At 42.2% G+C, this 19,243-nt stretch overlaps 1 protein-coding gene across 2 annotated transcripts in view; it reads left to right on the forward strand.

The window, feature by feature from the left end:
* The window catches only part of ppm1kb (protein phosphatase, Mg2+/Mn2+ dependent 1Kb), a 39,085-nt gene continuing 19,842 nt past the window's right edge, over window positions 1-19,243 (forward strand). Inside the window, exon 1 of one of the 2 annotated variants that reach the window (XM_060926452.1) lies at window positions 1-85. The gene's annotated coding sequence lies outside the window, so the exon portion shown is untranslated. The remainder of the gene's footprint in view (window positions 86-19,243) is intronic. The other variant, XM_060926454.1, reaches the window with a different exon arrangement.

The raw sequence follows: 19,243 nt of genomic DNA on the forward strand, positions 1-19,243 counted from the left end.
ACACACACACCGGCGGGAGCTGCTGATTCTCTCGCCATTTGGGTTTGTCCTGAGTAACAAATAACGCTGCGTTTTGAGCCTGTAGGTGAGTACAGTTTTCTTATTTTTATTTTATCCGCGATTTAACAGGAAGGATGTGCTTTGAGGAAAGGTTTGTGTGTGTAGTATTAAAGGTAATAGTCTATTTGTTGTGTTTCCTCCCCTCCTCCCTGTTCATAATGGTGTCAGATGAAAGAGCTTAGCCATTACACAGTAGTAACAGGCGGTTATTAGTTTTATTAGTTTCTGAATTCAGATACTGGGTGTTTCTCATGTTTTAAATTATACCCAAGTATCTGGAGCATTAATAATGCAAATTAGCACAGAGACGGTAGTGGTGTTGATGCAAAACGAGTTTGCTAATACTAGGTTAGCCGTTAGCAATAACACTTGTTTGTGTAACTTGCTGTTCAACTGGTTTGTTATTGTGTTTCCTTCAAATATAAACGTGCGCTCTTTTGATTTATTCCATACTTTATCATGTTTTATCAGTTTGTAGGATGAATTAGGACTGGGTGTGATTTAGAGGTTGAATGAAGGGGTTGTGAAGCAGAAGGGGAGGGGCAGCTCCATGCGTCCTATAGAGAGAAGGGGCGGTGGTGTACTCCTTTTACACACACACACACACACACACACACCTTTCACTGTGCTGCCAGTTTGCATCATCCTGACAATATCCTGCAATGCATGACTTAATAGTTTAAAAACTAGATTAAGTAATAGGAGAGCTGACAAACTACCCTCTTTTCAGTGGAGAAGCGATTCAACAGTTCACACTGACCATGTCTTAAAACAACCCCCGACTCCAAAAAAGTTGGGACAGAGTACAAATTGTAAATAAAAACAGAATGCAATGATGTGGAAGTTTCAAAATTCCATATTTTATTCAGAATAGAACATAGATGACATATCAAATGTTTAAACTGAGAAAATGTATCATTTAAAGAGAAAAATTAGGTGATTTTAAATTTCATGACAACAACACATGTCAAAAAAGTTGGGATAAGGCCATGTTTACCACTGTGAGACATCCCCTTTTCTCTTTACAACAGTGTGTAAACGTCTGGGGACTGAGGAGACAAGTTGCTCAAGTTTAGGGATAGGAATGTTAACCCATTCTTGTCTAATGTAGGATTCTAGTTGCTCAACTGTCTTAGGTCTTTTTTGTCATATCTTCCGTTTTATGATGCGCCAAATGTTTTCTGTGGGTGAAAGATCTGACTGCAGGCTGGCCAGTTCAGTACCCGGACCCTTCTTCTACACAGCCATGATGCTGTAATTGATGCAGTATGTGGTTTGGCATTGTCATGTTGGAAAATGCAAGGTCTTCCCTGAAAGAGACGTCGTCTGGATGGGAGCATATGTTGCTCTAGAACCTGGATATACCTTTCAGCATTGATGGTGTCTTTCCAGATGTGTAAGCTGCCCATGCCACACACACTAATGCAACCCCATACCATCAGAGATGCAGGCTTCTGAACTGAGTGCTGATAACAACTTGGGTCGTCCTTCTCCTCTTTAGTCCAAATGATATGGCGTCCCTGATTTCCATAAAGACCTTCAAATTTTGATTCGTCTGGCCACAGAACAGTTTTCCACTTTCTTTCGATTACGTTCATTATGTCTTATATTAAATATAGTTAGTTTTTGTTTTTTCCTTTTTTATCAGACATCTAATTTTTGGGTTTGTTTACCTGACATGTTTCGACGTACAACTTCCGTCTTCCTCAGAGTGTCACCGGATGTTATTGGTGACGCATCTTTTATCAGCTGCTGTTTCTGAAGGCGTGGCCTTCCTGTCTGGTTTGACAGGTCGGTCACGCCTTATACTGTCTGTTCGTCCCCTGCAAGATGTCACTCCAGGTATGGGAGAGCATGTATGCTCCCTCATCCCGGTGCAATACCAGCGGAATACAGACCAACACTCTGGAAACGGTATGTGGACGACATATTGGAAAGGGGACACACTCAACAGCTCACCGACCATCTCAACACCATAGACAATACCGGCAATATAAAATTCACACATGAAGAAGAAACAGAGCAGTCAATAGCATTTTTGGATTTAAAAATACAACACACAGAAGATGGGGACATCAAAATAAAAGTACACAGAAAACCCACACATACCGACCAATATTTAAACTGGACTTCCGAACACCCCATAATGCACAAAATATCCGTAGTTAGAACATTACATGAACGCACAGCAATAATTACAGATCCACAGGACAAAGAACAGGAGGAACAACATATACAACACGCACTGAAGGCATGTCAATATCCACAATGGGCAATATCCAAAGGGGCGGAACAGGTTAAGAACAACAAAACACAGAAGAAAGAGAAAAAACAAACTAACAAACAAGAACACAGGGGAGTAGTTACATTACCATACATCAGGGGAATAACTGAACGCATTCAAAGAGTAATGAGGAAACACAACATTAACACACCTGTCAAACCATACACAACACTCCGTCAGATCCTGGTTCATCCCAAAGACAGAATACATCCGGACAACAGATGCAACACCATATATGAGATTCCATCCCAATTATGCAATAAAACTTATATTGGGGAGACAGGAAGGAGTTTCAACACAAGAAAAAATGAACATAAAGAGTGCGAAAAGGAGACAGCTACAAGACAAACCCGAACAATAAAAGAAAAGGCACAACAGGAAAATTATAAGTCAGCTATAACAGATCATTGCAAAAGGGAAAATCACATTATGGACTGGGGGAATGCCAGAGTCATCCGCACAGAAGATAACAAACATCAGCGCTGGATCAGGGAGGCCATGGAGATCCGTAAGCGAAGCCCGAGGACCATCAACCGGGATGAGGGAGCATACATGCTCTCCCATACCTGGAGTGACATCTTGCAGGGGACGAACAGACAGTATAAGGCGTGACCGACCTGTCAAACCAGACAGGAAGGCCACGCCTTCAGAAACAGCAGCTGATAAAAGATGCGTCACCAATAACATCCGGGGACACTCTGAGGAAGACGGAAGTTGTACGTCGAAACATGTCAGGTAAACAAACCCAAAAATTAGATGTCTGATAAAAAAGAAAAAAACAAAAACTAACTATAGTTTTCCACTTTGCCACAGTCCATTTTAAATGAGCCTTGGCCCAGAGAAGACATCTGCGCTTCTGGATCATATTTAGATACGGTGAATTGTGTTCACAGATAATGTTCTCTGGAAATATTCCTGAGCCCATTTTGTGATTTCCAATACAGAAGCATGCCTGTATGTGATGCAGTGCCATCTAAGGGCCCGAAGATCACGGGCACCCAGTATGGTTTTCCGGCCTTGACCCTTACGCACAGAGATTCTTCCAGATTCTCTGAATCTTTTGATGATATTATGCACTGTAGATGATGATGATATGTTCAGACTTTCTGCAATTTTACACTGTCGAACTCCTTTCTGATATTGCTCCACTATTTGTCGGCGCAGAATTAGGGGGATTGGTGATCCTCTTTCCATCTTTACTTCTGAGAGCCGCTGCCACTCCAAGATGCTCTTTTTATCCCCAGTCATGTTAATGACCTATTGCCAATTGACCTAATGAGTTGCAATTTGGTCCTCCAGTTGTTCCTTTTTTGTACCTTTAACTTTTCCAGCCTCTTATTGCCCATGTCCCAACTTTTTTGAGATGTGTTGCTGTCATGAAATTTCATGCCAAATATTGGCTCATTTGAAATTTCAAAACGTCTCACTTTCAACATTTGATATGTTGTCTATGTTCTATTGTGAATACAATATCAGTTTTTGAGATTTGTAAATTATTGCATTCTGTTTTTATTTACAATTTGTACTTTGTCCCAACTTTTTTGGAATCGGGGTTGTACATACACTGTATGACCAAAAAGGTTACACTCACCAGCCACTTTAATAGGAACTTGTTCTTAAGTCTAAGATTATGTTACATTATAGGCATTTAGCAGATGCTCTTATCCAGAATAACGTATTACAATGAGGACGCACATACCCGGCACCTGGGGAGCAGTTGGGGTTTTGGTGCCTTGCTCAAGGGCCCTTCATCTGTGGATTTTATTGTTTTGTTTTTTTTTAATTCCTACTTGTCCTGAGAATCAAATCAGCGACCCTTTGAGCCCCAGGCTGCTGCTTTAACCTTTGCGCCTTGGCTGCCTATGAATGAGGAGGTGTGCCCAAACTTTTGACTGGTATTGTGAGTATAATGATCAGTTGTCCACAAACTTTTGCCCAGGGAATCAAACTGTTGACCTTTTGGTCCCAAAGCTGTTTCGCTAAGGCCCCGTCACACTTAATAGCAGGAATCAAGCAGGACCAGCCGGAATGAAAAATTTTTTCAAAGTTCATACCACATTCAGGCAGGAATTTCAAACTGACCAACATTCTTACAACTTTGTAAGAATGCTGTTCAAATACTTAGAATGCGCTTCGAACCCGCCTCGAATGATTCTTGCACATTTCAGGTGTATTAGCTTTCGAATGCAGTTCAGATGTAGTTGGAACACAGTAGGAATACCTAGAATGCAGTCAGAATATTAAGAATGCACTTCGAATGTCGTACGAGTGCGGTTCAATTGCTGCCCGAATACCACCCGAAGTCTGGTCGGAAGGTGCCTCGAATGCTGTATGAATTCACCTCAAATGCAGTCAGAACGCTCCCGGAATAGCCGCCAAATATGTTTCGAACGTCTAAGAATTCAAAGAGAATGCAGCTCGAATACTTAGAATGTACTTCGAATATCCTGGAATATACGAAGAATTTTCATTCTGACGGCATTCTGGCTCATTTGAGGCACATTCATGACATTCTGGCAGGATTTGAAGTGGCTTGCCATTTCGATTTTTCCCTTGAACGCGATCAGAATGTTTCAAATGCTGTTGGAATGCCATAAGAATATTTACAATGCAGTTAGAATACACTTCAAATGCCGTTCGATATTTCTCCTCTTCAAATGCACCTCGAATGTTTTGAGCATGAGCGAAACATTCGGGCCGGCCACAAGAATGGGCCCGAATGTTTGGAGTGCACTCAGAATAAAGTCAGAATTTTTAGAATGCATTTCGAATATCCCGGAATGTACGAAGAATTTTCATTCCGAAGGCATTCTGGCTCATTTCGCCTCTAGTGTGACTACCCTATTACCTTTAGGCCATGGTTTCCTTTTTATATTATTTTTATATTATCCTTCTTATATTATTATTCTTACTATTAAACTATGACATTTGTACTCACCGTCCACTTTAATAGGAACTTGTTGTTGATTCCTGTTCTTGGCTGCAGGAGTGGAACCCAATGTGATCATCTGCTGTTGCATGCTGAGATGCTTTTCTGCTCACCACATTTGTAAAGGGGGCAGTCACACTAGAGGCGGAATGAGCCAGAATGCTTTCGGAATGAAAATTCTTCGTATATTCCAGGATATTCGAAGTGCATTCTTAAAAATTCTGACTGCATTCTGAGTGCATTCCAAACATTCGGGCCCATTCTTGTGGCCGGCCCGAATATTTCGCTCATGCTCAAAACATTCAAGGTGCATTCGAAGAGGAGAAATATCGAACGGCATTCGAAGTGTATTCTAACTGCATTCTAAATATTCTTACGGCATTCCAACAGCATTCGAAACATTCTGATCGCATTCGAGGGGAAAAGTCGAAATGGCAAGCCACTTCAGATCCTGCCAGAATGTCATGAATGTGCCTCAAATGAGCCAGAATGCCGTCGGAATGAAAATTCTTCGTATATTCCGGGATATTCAAAGTACATTTTAAGTATTCAAGCTGCATTCTCTTTGAATTCTTAGACGTTCGAAACATATTCGGCGGCTATTCCGGGAGCGTTCTGACTGCATTTGAGGTGAATTCGTACAGCATTCGAGGCACCTTCCGACCAGACTTTGGGTGGTATTCGGGCAGCAATTGAACCGCACTCGTACGGCATTCGAAGTGCATTCTTAATATTCTAACAGCATTCTAGCAGGGCTCGACATTAACGCTTGTCCGCTTGTCCGGGACAAGTGATACTTTGTCGGACAAGTTCATCATCTCAGTTACTTGTCCGATTGGACAAGTGCCAAAATACGCCGATATTTGGGTTACATATCAAATTTATCGGCGGCACGGTGGTGTAGTGGTTAGCGCTGTCGCCTCACAGCAAGAAGGTCCGGGTTCGAGCCCCGTGGCCGGCGAGGCCCTTTCTGTGTGGAGTTTGCATGTTCTCCCCGTGTCCGCGTGGGTTTCCTCCGGGTGCTCCGGTTTCCCCCACAGTCCAAAGACATGCAGGTTAGGTTAACTGGTGACTCTAAATTGACCGTAGGTGTGAATGTGAGTGTGAATGGTTGTCTGTGTCTATGCCCATGTTTACATTAGACCGTATCAGCGGATCATCAGATTAACATTTTTAAAACGATTAGTGTGCACACAGCAACACCAATACACGATTCGCGTGCACACAACAATACCAATACGCGGATACGCTCGGCTCCGCAGGCATCCTGCGCTCCAAATCACTCCGCCCTGAACAGCGAGTGCCCTCTGGAGGGTGCGCACTCCAGCCCTGCGCAGCTCACAGAGCGCGCGAGTGAAGCACACTAGCAGTGTTTTCGGGACTGAGCCACTGTGTGTGTGATCCCAGCGCATATCACTTAACACTTGCAAGTGGAAGGATGGCAAGCCTAAAGACAATCATAACTACACAATGGGCAGTATTTGCATCAGTATTTGCAGTATTTTCATACTTTTATACTCTTTAATGAAAGGTGATACAAGGCGGAAGTCCGCGCCGTTTTTCAGCAGTTGCGTCACATGACCAACGCCAGCGAATCAGGAAGGTGGATGTCACAGTGACGTTGTCCAATGAGGACGCCAGCTAGAGCTCAGCACAGCGTATTCGCGTATCTCAATGTTTACACAGCACCGGACCAGATACGATTGAATATGTGGACGCTGGCGGATTCCCGTTTCCCGGCGTTTCCAGGTGGTTTAATGTAAACGGGCAGTGCATCCGCGAAGAAAACGAGACCGATACGGTCTAATGTAAACGTAGCCTATGTGTCAGCCCTGTGATGACCTGGCGACTTGTCCAGGGTGTACCCCGCCTTTTCGCCCGTAGACAGCTGGGATAGGCTCCAGCTTGCCTGTGACCCTGTAGAACAGGATAAAGCGGCTAGAGATAATGAGATGAGATCAAATTTATCAGTTTATTCACATGATTTCCCAAGCATCTCACTCAACATATTGTTTTGATGAATCGCCGGATGTTTCTATTCGGAGAGAGCGATGTGCGCATGCGCAATATTCCACTTGCGAAACCGGCCAATACTGCATTGTGTATTTGAGCTGAAAAGTAAACGGTCATTTATGATTGGTTTTAATTGTGTCATACACGTGGATTTGTTGACGTTTCTGTTGGCGGGATCATTATTCAACTGTGTATTTGCGTTGAGTATGTGGTAATTTCCAAATCTTTGAATTGTTGTTGATGGTGTTCATTATATAGCCGAGCGTGTGTGGCGGGGTACGCTGGGCTTGGAATGTGCGCCTGCGTGCGTGTGGATTGACAGGGAGTGAGGTAGGAGTGGGGAAAGTTATCTATGAAATACCAAGCTGTCAAATGGCTGCTAATTAGGTTACCGGCTGTATTAATTAACTAATTAGTAATGGGAGTTTAGGAATTTGAAACATAGGGCTCTATAATTTAGATATAATTATGGATTATTTGAAATTATTAATTCTTTTTTTTTGACCATTAAATACCATACAGGAGCCACACTGAATAATTAGACAACAATTATTAATCAGTGGAAGATATATATTCAAAAGCCCTATTCACACGGGATTAGTATTACCTGTGAACCTCTGGCAATTTGTAATAATTGCAGAGAATGTCTGAGATGTTAGTCCCGTGCGAATGCGCCATGTCTGTAATTTGTAAAGTAATAATTCCGTCGCAAATTACCTACTATATTTTGTCAAACACAGACGTCCAGTGACAATACTAGTCCCGTTCAAATACGCATGTCCGTGTTTGTTATTGTAATTGCGCGCGTTTTATATCTTTTCCGGTTACTGTGAGTAGGCTAATGGAGGCTACGGTTGAAATTTTCATGAGTACTGTTTTAGGGGCAAGTGGTAGTTGTGCCCCATACCACACTACATGGAATCCGCTTCCCAAAAACAGCAAGAAATCCAAGAGGAGAGCTCGGAGATTTTTGACCTGGATGACTTGTGTGGCTGCTTTCGGTAAGGAACATTTTTAATATTTCATAGCTATAGCCAGGCCATATCCTCCATGGACTAGGGATGGCGAAAACTAAAAAAAAAATCTTGACCGACCACCGAGCCTCATTAGCCGGTTAAAGTCGGTTAACCTATGAGTTTAAACAGGGATGCAAACGGCGCGCCTTTTTCACGGCTCGTGCAGATCCGATTTTTTTTGGGGGGGGTGTTGGAGTGTCTGAATAATTTCATCAGAGTAAATTCTGTATTAAAATTACTACATAAGCAAATGCCGTTACAGTCCATGAAAAAGCCGTGAAAAAGTTGGCATCTGCGCCTTTAGTTTGTGTGGAGAGATATGATCTGCAATAACATGCGTTGTTGGCTACAGACCGAAACATACTTTCAGAATGCACTGGCCAAGGCAGGACTAAACTTGATGTGCCTTCTAATAATAATTAAAAAAAAAAAACAGAATAGTAATTTGTAAGCTAAAAAGCCTGTGTCTACACTTTTTTTTTTTTTTCTTTCGCCGAGTGGCAGCGGGAGGGCGGGACATGACTGAATGGGTGTTTCTGATTTGTCAGCTGTCTTTAACTGGGGCGGGACATGACTGAATGGGTGTTTTTGATTTGTCAGCTGTCTTTAACTGGGGCGGGAGGGTGGGACATGACTGAATGGGTGTTTCTGAAGTACAGGATGTTATGACTGTTATGTCTGTAAATTGAGTAAATTATGGACTTTGCTTATCCCGTGCGAATGCAAGGGATTTAACACAGAGGTTGGGTGGGAATTTACAAATTACTATAGGTTCACAGGTAATACTAATCCCGTGTGAATAGGGCTAAAGTTAATAATTTAAAAATATATATATAATTTTAATTTTCTGGTTTTCAATTTCTCATAAATAAATTAATGATTAATGGAGTCCAGTTTTTTCTGCAGTGAATAGTTTTGTTAGTTTATTTGTAGCATTGTTATTTGTTTCTCTTGTCTAAACTAGTGATATCTCATCAAGTCAAATTTTATGATAATGCTACTTTTTGTGATATTTGTTACTGAACTACAGAGTACTGATCTGTGTATATATAATGGTTAGTGTTTCTGGATCTCATAGTATAGTTACTTTGTTCTTAAAATTTTATGTTCATAATTTCTACTCTATTGGGATATATTGCTTCTGAACTTCAGCATAATAATTGGTGAATTATGGTATCAATCAGTCTGTTTTACTATATTTTTGAACTTTTGCCTCAGTATATCAAGTATTGATTACTTTTGATTCATGGATATTATGCACATGTTGTGAATTCGGAAACAAATGCAGTAAAGATTGTTGGATTACAAATAGTTTGGTGTTTTGTTTTTTTTTTCTCAAATTTCTTCGGACAAGTAAATTTCCTTTCAACTTGCCCAACAGGACAAGTGGTTTCAAAAGTTAATGTAGAGCCCTGTCTAGGTATTCCTACTGTGTTCCAACTGCATTCGAAAGCTAATACACCTGGAATGTGCAAGAATCATTTGAGGCAGGTTTGAAGCGCATTCTAAGTATTTGAGCGGCATTCTTACACAGCTGTAAGAATGTTGGTCAGTTTGAAATTCCCGCCCGAATGTGGCACGAATTTTGAAAAATGTTTCATTCCGGCTGGTTCTGCTTGGTTCCTGCTAATTCCGAATAAGTGTGACGGGGCCTAAAGAGTTGCTATGAGTTACTGTATCCTTCCTGGCAAAAAAAAGCTCAAACCAATCTGACCATTTTCCTCTGACCTCTCCATCAACAAGACATTTCCACCCACAGAACTGTTGCTCACTCAACTCTGTTTTTTTTGTTTGTTTGTTTGTTTGTTTTTCGTACCATTCTGTCTGTCAACTCTAGAGACTGTTGTGTGTGAAAACCCCAGGAGGTCAGCAGTTTCTGAAATACTTAAACTAGTCCATCTGGCTCAAACCTACACCCATGTCACAGTGAAAATGACACTTTTTGAGATCACAATTTTTCCCATTCTGTTGTTTGAAGTGAACATTAACTGAAGGTCTTGGTTTGTATCTGCATGATGTTATGCATTGTGCTGCTGTCGAGGGATTGGCTGATTAGATAATGGCTGTTCCTAATAAAGTGGCCAGTGAGCGTATGTGTTCCTTCAAAGTGCTACAGGATCAGTGTTGGGCACGTTACTTTCAAAAAGTAATTATAGTTACTAGTTACTTTTCCCAAAAAGTAACTGAGTTAGTAACGGAGTTACCTTGTCATAAAAGTAACTAACTAATTACCAGGGAAAGTAATTATTCCGTTACATTTTGTGTCCCCCCCCCCCCCCCCCCCCCCCCAAAAAAAAAAATTCAATTAGTGTAATCATAATAAAAGTAAATGTTAAATGTGTTTAATGACTGAAATGGACACTTAACAGAACCAGTTAGTAACGTTATCTACACTACATTAATATTTTTGTGGGACAATGTGAGATAAGACATCTATCAAATTTAATATATTTTTGTAGTTATTAAAATTGTTACTAATTACTGGCCACTGACGAGGACAAACGCTTTGTTCCTCGACATAATGTGCATTGCACGTAGACATTTTTGCCTTTTATTTCAAGTAATGAAAAGTAATGCTGTATTTCCAGTGTGAAAGCGCAGTGCTGGGCTGACCGCTCGCCATCGCGGTGTCTTCTGATTGAAAGTGTGTGCAGTAGTGCAGTAGGCGGAGGCTACCTACGCATGTTGTCCAAATCTACTCTGATTGGCTGACTATGCCGTTGTCTCTCGTCTCCCCGACCCACACTAAAGCAGAGTAAAGAAAGGCTGAATGAGCAGCGTGCCAGATGAAAACAGCTTTAATAAAGTAACGCAGAGCATTTTATTGTAAGTAACGGGAACGGCGTTATAACGATGTAAAAAGTAATTAGTTAGATTACTCGTTACTAAAAAAAGTAACGCCGTTAGTAACGCCGTTTATTTCTAACGCCGTTATTCCCATCACTGTACAGGATTATTATTATTATTATTATTAAATAATAAATAATTTTAACTCATATAGCACCTTTCTTGCAATAAGGTCGCTTTACAACTATAAAACAAACAGGCAAAGCAAAAAAAAAAAAGCCCACCAAAAGTAGTCAGGATGGAACTTCATTGCTGGCCAACTCCGATATTGATGAGTGCACCAAGCAAACCGCTGTCCACAGCAGGCAGAACATGCATCACTCATGATTGACCAAGGCCTGGGGAAACCGATGCTCAAAACTGGGTCTGGAGCTACACTGTTTCTCACTGGAACCAAACCTCAGCATACAAAGATATCCCAGTTTTAACCATATAATCCATCACTGGGATGGGCTCATTAAGAGACAAGACCGACAGGACATGGGTCAAAGGACTCCCAGTTAACCAGTTTACTTTGTCATACAGAAACAGCTGAAATGTCTCCCTGGCTTTTGAATTAAATCGACCTTGGGCATTGATCTGCCCTGTTGTTTGATATTGAGTTTCTCCTTGTAAGGGAGAGCATCAAATGTCTTCTCCAAAATCAGGTTGACATTAGCAGCATTTGCTATTTTGCACAGCTAGCTGGCTAGATTTCCCCTCCGTTGCCTGGCTTAAAATAAACAGCCTTTACTGAACCAAAACGAAAGCAAGTAACAAACTCCCTGTATTTACAATTTTATTTACAGTATATACAAATGGAAATAGGAGCTGTATAATGGTCGGGGGAAAAAACAAAAATGAGCAGTGGCTAGTCTCATGACTTCACTTGCTAACACACCACATGGACTGAGCTTGAATCCCTCTGATTGATGTGACATAATTTTAAAATGCTCTGTCACATGATATTCAAAAGAGATTTCTTCCAATCATCATACAGAAGCCCAGCGTCCAGTCCCACCTTACTGCTGCTGACTCTCCATAGACCCCCAGTGAAGCCGGACGTCTGGAAATTACGTTTGAAAAGCATATTGTCCAATAAATGTCTAGCTTTGTTGCACTAAGATCAAAGTATATCCTGTAGTGGCATTAAACTACAGAGACGCTGAGAATCGCAGGGTTTTCAGTGGGTCGTGCTTCCACAGGCTTCTCTGGGGAAAAGCACATTATCAGATTATGCCGACCAGCAAGAAATAATTGCTGACAAACTAGCTATAAAGCTGAGCACTTTGTTGCGCAAAATATTGATTTGGAGTAAGAGTTAAGTAGTGTAAATACATATTTAACAAACTTTTTTGTGACATTTTACACGAAGCTGGGCTTCCCTTGTAGTCTTGGAGCGGTTGCCTCTGCTCCAGAGGGAGGAGATTGTGAAATTTTGTTCTTGTGGAGTGGTCGGCAGATGCTAAAGGAATGAGGACTTGATCGGGTGGGGGGGGAAACAAAACAAAAAAAACAGGAGACAGGCATGCATTTTAGTCTATATTTTTAAAAAGTCAGCAATGACTGACCGTGATACTGAAATGACATGAGGTTTCACCTTATTGGCAGTTTTTGAGGCTTTAGCTCAGTGAATTTTGCAGGTCGCATCATTTTATATACCAAGAACATGTGGCCCTGCTACACTTAATTTATTGACCTATACGCTTAGTGACATGCCACTACCCATTAAACTGTCGCCATGACGCTTGCAGTTTAGGCCTACAGTATAAAGCTTGCATGTGTTTTATAGCCTAGAGATAGATGGCCGGGTTGCCTGTCCGAACTGATGATCACATCGTCAGTTTTTCTTTGGCTAATCACACAAGGTATGCCACCACACTTGCCGGAGCAGTTGGGGGTTAGACACTTTGCTCAAGGGCACTTCAGCCAGTCCTGCTAGCCCAGGGAAGCAAACCAGCAAGCTTTTGGTCCCAAAGCTGTTTCACTAACCATTAGGCCATGGCTTCCCCAGATCTAGCCTTTGAGTAAGTAATCAATACCGTCCATGCAAGCACGTGCCCCTGAACTTGACCTAAGTTCACAGTTGATGTCGGTGAAGGGTATTATGAGCTGATTGGATGAGCGATGTGCAATTAATATTCCGAGGAAACTTGTGCAAAAATGGCAGAGCCTTCAAGCCGGGTACAAGTGAGCAAAACGTCGATGGGTTGCAGCTTAATTACGGTGTTTTTCACAAAGAAAACTACAGAAAACAACTCTGCAACAGTGGCAGACCATAGTTGTGAGACCGCAACGGCCAGTTCGCTGCATGTTGCTGACCAGCTCGAGTCTGACAAAGTCATGCTGCCGATGCCGGTGATGATGGGGCTGTTAGGAAAAGACTAAGTAAAATATAACCTTCTCGCCAACATGTTGAACTGGTAAAAAATCAGCTCGAGATGTCACCAGAAGCCATGAAATGAAGCCTTATATTTCAAAATTTTCCAGGGGACCATGCCCCCGGACCCCTCAGCTTGCATGCCGCCTATGGCGCCATGTTCTTTGCACCTTGCTGCGCTCGGGGGGGCTACTATTCCTCCTTTCCAGTTTTTCTAGGGGAAACCCTGATGCTATAAGTCGAATTTAGCAAGGCTTACATTTATATAAGCATAGTGAAGCGAAAGCCGGTTATTAATTATGCCTCCTCCACCGTAAGGTGCAGGAGGCATTATGTTTTCGGGTTGTCCGTCTGTCTGTGCGTGCGTGCGTCCGTCCATCCCGAAACCTTCTGAACGCGATATCTCAAAGGCTAATGAATGGAATTTCACCAAACTTTCACCATTTGTGCGCTTTGGGACAAACATGAAACGATTAGATTTTGAGATCAAAAGGTCTAAGGTCAAGGTCACTGTGAGGTCAAATGTCTGTCCAAAAACCTTGTGAACACAATCTCTCCAAGGCCGATGAAAGGAATTTCACCAAACTTTCACCATTTGTGCGCTTTAGGACAAACATGAACCGATGGAGCTTTGGATCTCAAAATCCAATCAGTTCATGTTTGTCCCAAAGCGCACAAATGGTGAAAGTTTGGTGAAATTCCTTTCATTTGCCTTGGAGATGGTGTGTTCACAAGGTTTTCGGACAGGCATTTGGCCTCACAGTGACCTTAACCTTTGGATTTTGAGATCAAAAGGTCTAAGGTCAAGGTCACTGTGAGGTCAAATGTCTGTCCGAAAACCTTGTGAACACACTATCTCCAAGGCAGATGAAAGGAATTTCACCAGGTCAAGATTACTGTGAGGTCAAATTAGAGGTCTGCGCGGGTCGGATTTTTCAGTCCCGCTCCCGCCCGCATTCTGCAGTCCCGCCCGCGCCCGCAAAGAATTATGATTTTCAGTCCCGCTCCCGCCCGCGCCTGCCATATTTTGTCCTGCTCCCGCCCGCAAATCCCGCATGATGCAGACATTCGCGTTATTTCTCAGGAAAGTTCTTGTCTTGACACAGTGTGATGGTGCCCCGCCCCCTACTTTGAGTGGATTTGAGCATAAATATCTACAGTTCACATTTATTATTTACCTTGTTTCTGAATTCAGCATGTAGTGTCTCTAATAATAATAATTAGTGCTGTCAAGCAATTAAAATATTTAATCGCGAATGCGCATTTTTATCACATGAGAAACCATTGTAATTCTCTGATCAGCATAAAGTGAATGGGCTTGCTTTGTACCAATGGTTTTTTTTTTTTTTTATTTTTTTTTTTTTAATATTGCAGAGCTAGTAAGAGAAGTGAATTGATTTACTGCTTGAGTTAGTCTACAACTCTAATCAGAGAGACAGGTTACACAGTGACGGTAGGCTTGACTCAATGCTATCCCAGAAATCCTTCCTGTAATATGCAAATTTGGCCGCCTCTGATTGGACAGCCAAATTTGCATATTACAGGAAGGATTTCTGGGATAGCATTGAGTCAAGCCTACCGTCACTGTGTAACCTGTCTCTCTGATTAGAGTTGTAGACTAACGCAAGCAGTAAATCACTTCACTCATGGTTCTTTTGCTAGCTGGGTGTGAACTGCGAGTCATTAGAGTGATCAAAGGATTTTCCGTTAGGGTGATCAATGGCAAATTTAAGATGCCATTCCTCACTCAATCTGGCAATCTGACTCTCTCTGCAAATTTAGGCATCTTAAAATGTTTTTATTAATGCCAAATAAAATATCCAGCACAAATTATATATGATAGACATAAATTAATAATTTATAAATTTTATTTCAAACACGTTTTTAGTTAGCGGGACTGCAGTTTATCACCGCTCCCGCCCGCGCGCGCATATGTGCACTCCCGCTCCCGCCCGCGCGCGCATATGTGCACTTCCGGTCCCGCCTGCGCCCACAATGAGCTTTCAAAATTTGTCCCGCGCCGCACTGCTTTGCGGCGGGTCCTGCGAGTCCCGCGGGAGTGCAGGGCTCTAGGTCAAATGTCCATCCCTAAATCACAACTTAATAAGGCTGTGTAGTCTACCGGGCGGAGACTAGGGATGTCCCGATCCGATCACATGATCGGAAATCGGGCCCGATCACGTGGTTTCAGACTCGATCGGAATCGGGCATTACCTCCCGATCAGGGATCGGATATATATCTATATAATATATTCTCATTTTTAACACATCAATAACTATGTGTTGGCACAGAGTGAGACCAGACCTCTTGTCTCAACACAGCAACATCAACGCGTGCGGCATGACATCACTTTGTAGCAGAGACACTATTGGTTATTGGCTGCCTGTTGCCGGCAAAGTTGAACACGGAAGCAGTTCGAAGCGGAAAGCAAAGCATGTCTGCGGTGTGGCAGTATTTCAAAGTTGATGACAACATTGCCATAGCAAACTGTGAAATATGTAAAGTTGGAATTTCAAGGGGTGGACAGGAAAGGGCCGCATTGAATACAACAAACCTGATACGGCACCTGAAAAACAAACACCCAACACAATACAGCGAGTTTTTAGTGCTGTTGCAAACGTGTTGGATGACAAAAACAGGTTCAAACCTGAAAGGGTAGAAATGCTTGTTTTCATCAAGAAAAACGTTCATTTCCTTAATTGAAATTACTGTATACCACTGTGAGATGCATTCTTAAAAGCAAATTACTGGCACTGTGGCAGTTTTTTTGTTTTTTTTTATTTGTTTACATTCCTGCCAGGTATTTTAAGGTTATGTTTTTAATTTATGTTATTTATTGTTCAAACTACTTCACGTAAGTGCTCTGTTTGCTAACGGAGTTGTTGGATGTTAAAATAAGGTGTTAAATAAAAAAATTAGGAACATCCTGGATCCGTTTCTTTCCTCGTCTTTATTATTTTTTATGGATTATAAGAAGTATCGGATCGGGACTTGGTATCGGCAGATACTCAAAATCAAATGATCGGTATCAGATCGGAGGGCAAAAAAACCTGATCGGGACATCCCTAGCGGAGACATCCTCATCGACACGGTTGGCGTCGAGTTCTATCTAGTTACTTTCAAGCCCTGCTGAAAAGTGACTCTGGAGTTCTTCCTGAGGAGTAGGAATTGGTGATGCGGCTTTCAGAAAATATCATGATATTTTGTAACGATTTGTAAAAATACTGCATTTGTTATGTAACTAACTGCTTCAGTAATTTCATTTCATGGCTTGCTTTGGCTTTTTCTGTCGTATGGTGTTTCGTTCACAAAAGTTTGTGGTATGCTTGTGTGAGTTAATTTGTTATTTAATGTTGACTGCCAAATATTTTGGAGTTTGACCGTTGGGCTGAACCTCTTCCGTTCTTGCTGACGTAACTCATACTTTAAGACAGATTTATCCTCAGTGTGAGTTAGTGAGCCCACTCTCTACTTTTGTTCTTACGGGTTATAGAGTCAGCTTTTTGACAAGAAGTAGAGCTGCTCTTAGCTTGGAGAGGAGAACAGGAGCATAGGAAAGGGTTACATGAGCAAATTGGATAAATGCTTCTTAATTTTCGCAGTTGTCATACATTAGTTGGAAAATCCAAATGTCAAAATATCATGGTATCAAATATTAAGTTAATTGACTCCATTATAGCGGAGCTGCCCGCACGTGCAGAGCCCCATACTTAAGAGAAATGCATTGGCCTGCGTTTTGATAGCTTTTGCGAACGACGTTCGTGTACCACCACAGGGAACCCGATCATAAGTGCAAGGCAGCGTATCTCATACACTACCGTTCAAAAGTTTGGGGTCACCCAGACAATTTTGTGTTTTCCATGAAAAGTCACACTTTTATTTACCACCATAAGTTGTAAAATGAGGGCGGCACGGTGGTGTAGTGGTTAGCGCTGTCGCCTCACAGCAAGAAGGTCTGGGTTCAAGCCCCGTGGCCGGCGAGGGCCTTTCTGCGCGGAGTTTGCATGTTCTCCCCGTGTCCGCGTGGGTTTCCTCCGGGTGCTCCGGTTTCCCCCACAGTCCAAAGACATGCAGGTTAGGTTAACTGGTGACTCTAAATTGACCGTAGGTGTGAATGGTTGTCTGTGTCTATTGGCCCTTTTCCACTACCCTTTTTCAGCTCACTTCAGCCCGACACGGCTCGCGTTTCGACTACCTCAGAGCAGCACGACTCAGCTCGCTTCAGCCCTGCTTAGCACCCAAAACTCGCACGGTTTTGGAGTGGGGCTGAAGCAAGCCAAACCGAGCCGAGTGGGGCTAGGGGCGTGAGGAGACACTCCCCTGTGCACTGATTGGTGAGGAGGAGTGTCCTCACACGCCCACACACGCCCCACGAGCACACTGGGATCTGTAAACACCGTAAACCCGGAAGAAGAAGAATTACGAGAATTTCTGAAGCCTTATGCGCCTCGCCTCATCTATACGCTCTTGCCAGTATCTGTTGGTGTTGTCGGTGACAACAAGCCACAGCACCAAGACCAGCAACACTAACGACTCCATGTCCTCCATGTTTATTGTTTACTATCCGGGTCGTGAGACTACCGCTTAAAAGGTCACTGATGTCACTGTTTGCGCCGACTAATGACATCACGTGACGTCCACCCACTTTCGCTAACTCCACCCAATGTGTCCACCCACTTCCAGCCAGCACGGTTCAGCGCGGTTGTAGTCGAAATGCAACTCCAACAGCCCCACTCAGCTCGACTCAGCCCAACTCGGCACGGCACGGCTCAGCCCAACTCAGCCGCGTTGGTAGTGGAAAAACGGCATATGTGTCAGCCCTGTGATGACCTGGCGACTTGTCCAGGGTGTACCCCACCTTTCACCCGTAGTCAGCTGGGATGGGCTCCAGCTTGCCTGCGACCCTGTAGAACAGGATAAAGCAGCTAGAGATAATGAGATGAGATGAAGTTGTAAAATGAATAGAAAATATAGTCAAGATATTTTTCTGGCCATTTTGAGCATTTAATCGACCCCACAAATATGATGCTCCAGAAACTCAATCTGCTCAAAGGAAGGTCAGTTTTATAGCTTCTCTAAAGAGCTAAACTGTTTTCAGCTGTGCTAACATGATTGTACAAGGGTTTTCTAATCATCCATTAGCCTTCTGAGGCAATGAGCAAACACATTGTACCATTAGAACACTGGAGTGAGAGTTGCTGGAAATGGGCCTCTATACACCTATGGAGATATTGTACCAAAAACCAGACATTTAGTAGAATTTGCTAGAATAGTCATTTACCACATTAGCAATGTATAGAGTAGGGATCGACCGATATGTTTTTTTTTTTTTTTTTTCAGGACCGATACCGATTATTATGGAATTGGGATGCCGATAACCGATATGTGCAACCGATAAATGTAAACATTATAATTCACATGAAATTAAACATAGCACACACTGACACAGACCTTCATATCCATGAAATGTATGTTTAATTGTAAAATTGAACATGAAATTTTGTGCAGGGAGATGCCAGCAGCATTTGTACAATAAAGTCAAACATTAGTTAGAATAAAATGAGAAATAAAATAATAAAATATTCCCCCCAAAAAAATAAATCACTCCCTACTATATTACAGCTCACCCTTTTCAGTGGAAAATAAATGAAAATACACTCTGGATTCTTTTACACTAAGAACTAAGTAAGACTTACCAACTTCAAGTAGTTTTTAAATAACAATTCAAGTGTAG

The sequence above is a fragment of the Neoarius graeffei genome, chromosome 7 (assembly GCF_027579695.1).
Source record: "Neoarius graeffei isolate fNeoGra1 chromosome 7, fNeoGra1.pri, whole genome shotgun sequence".
NCBI lineage: Eukaryota > Metazoa > Chordata > Actinopteri > Siluriformes > Ariidae > Neoarius > Neoarius graeffei.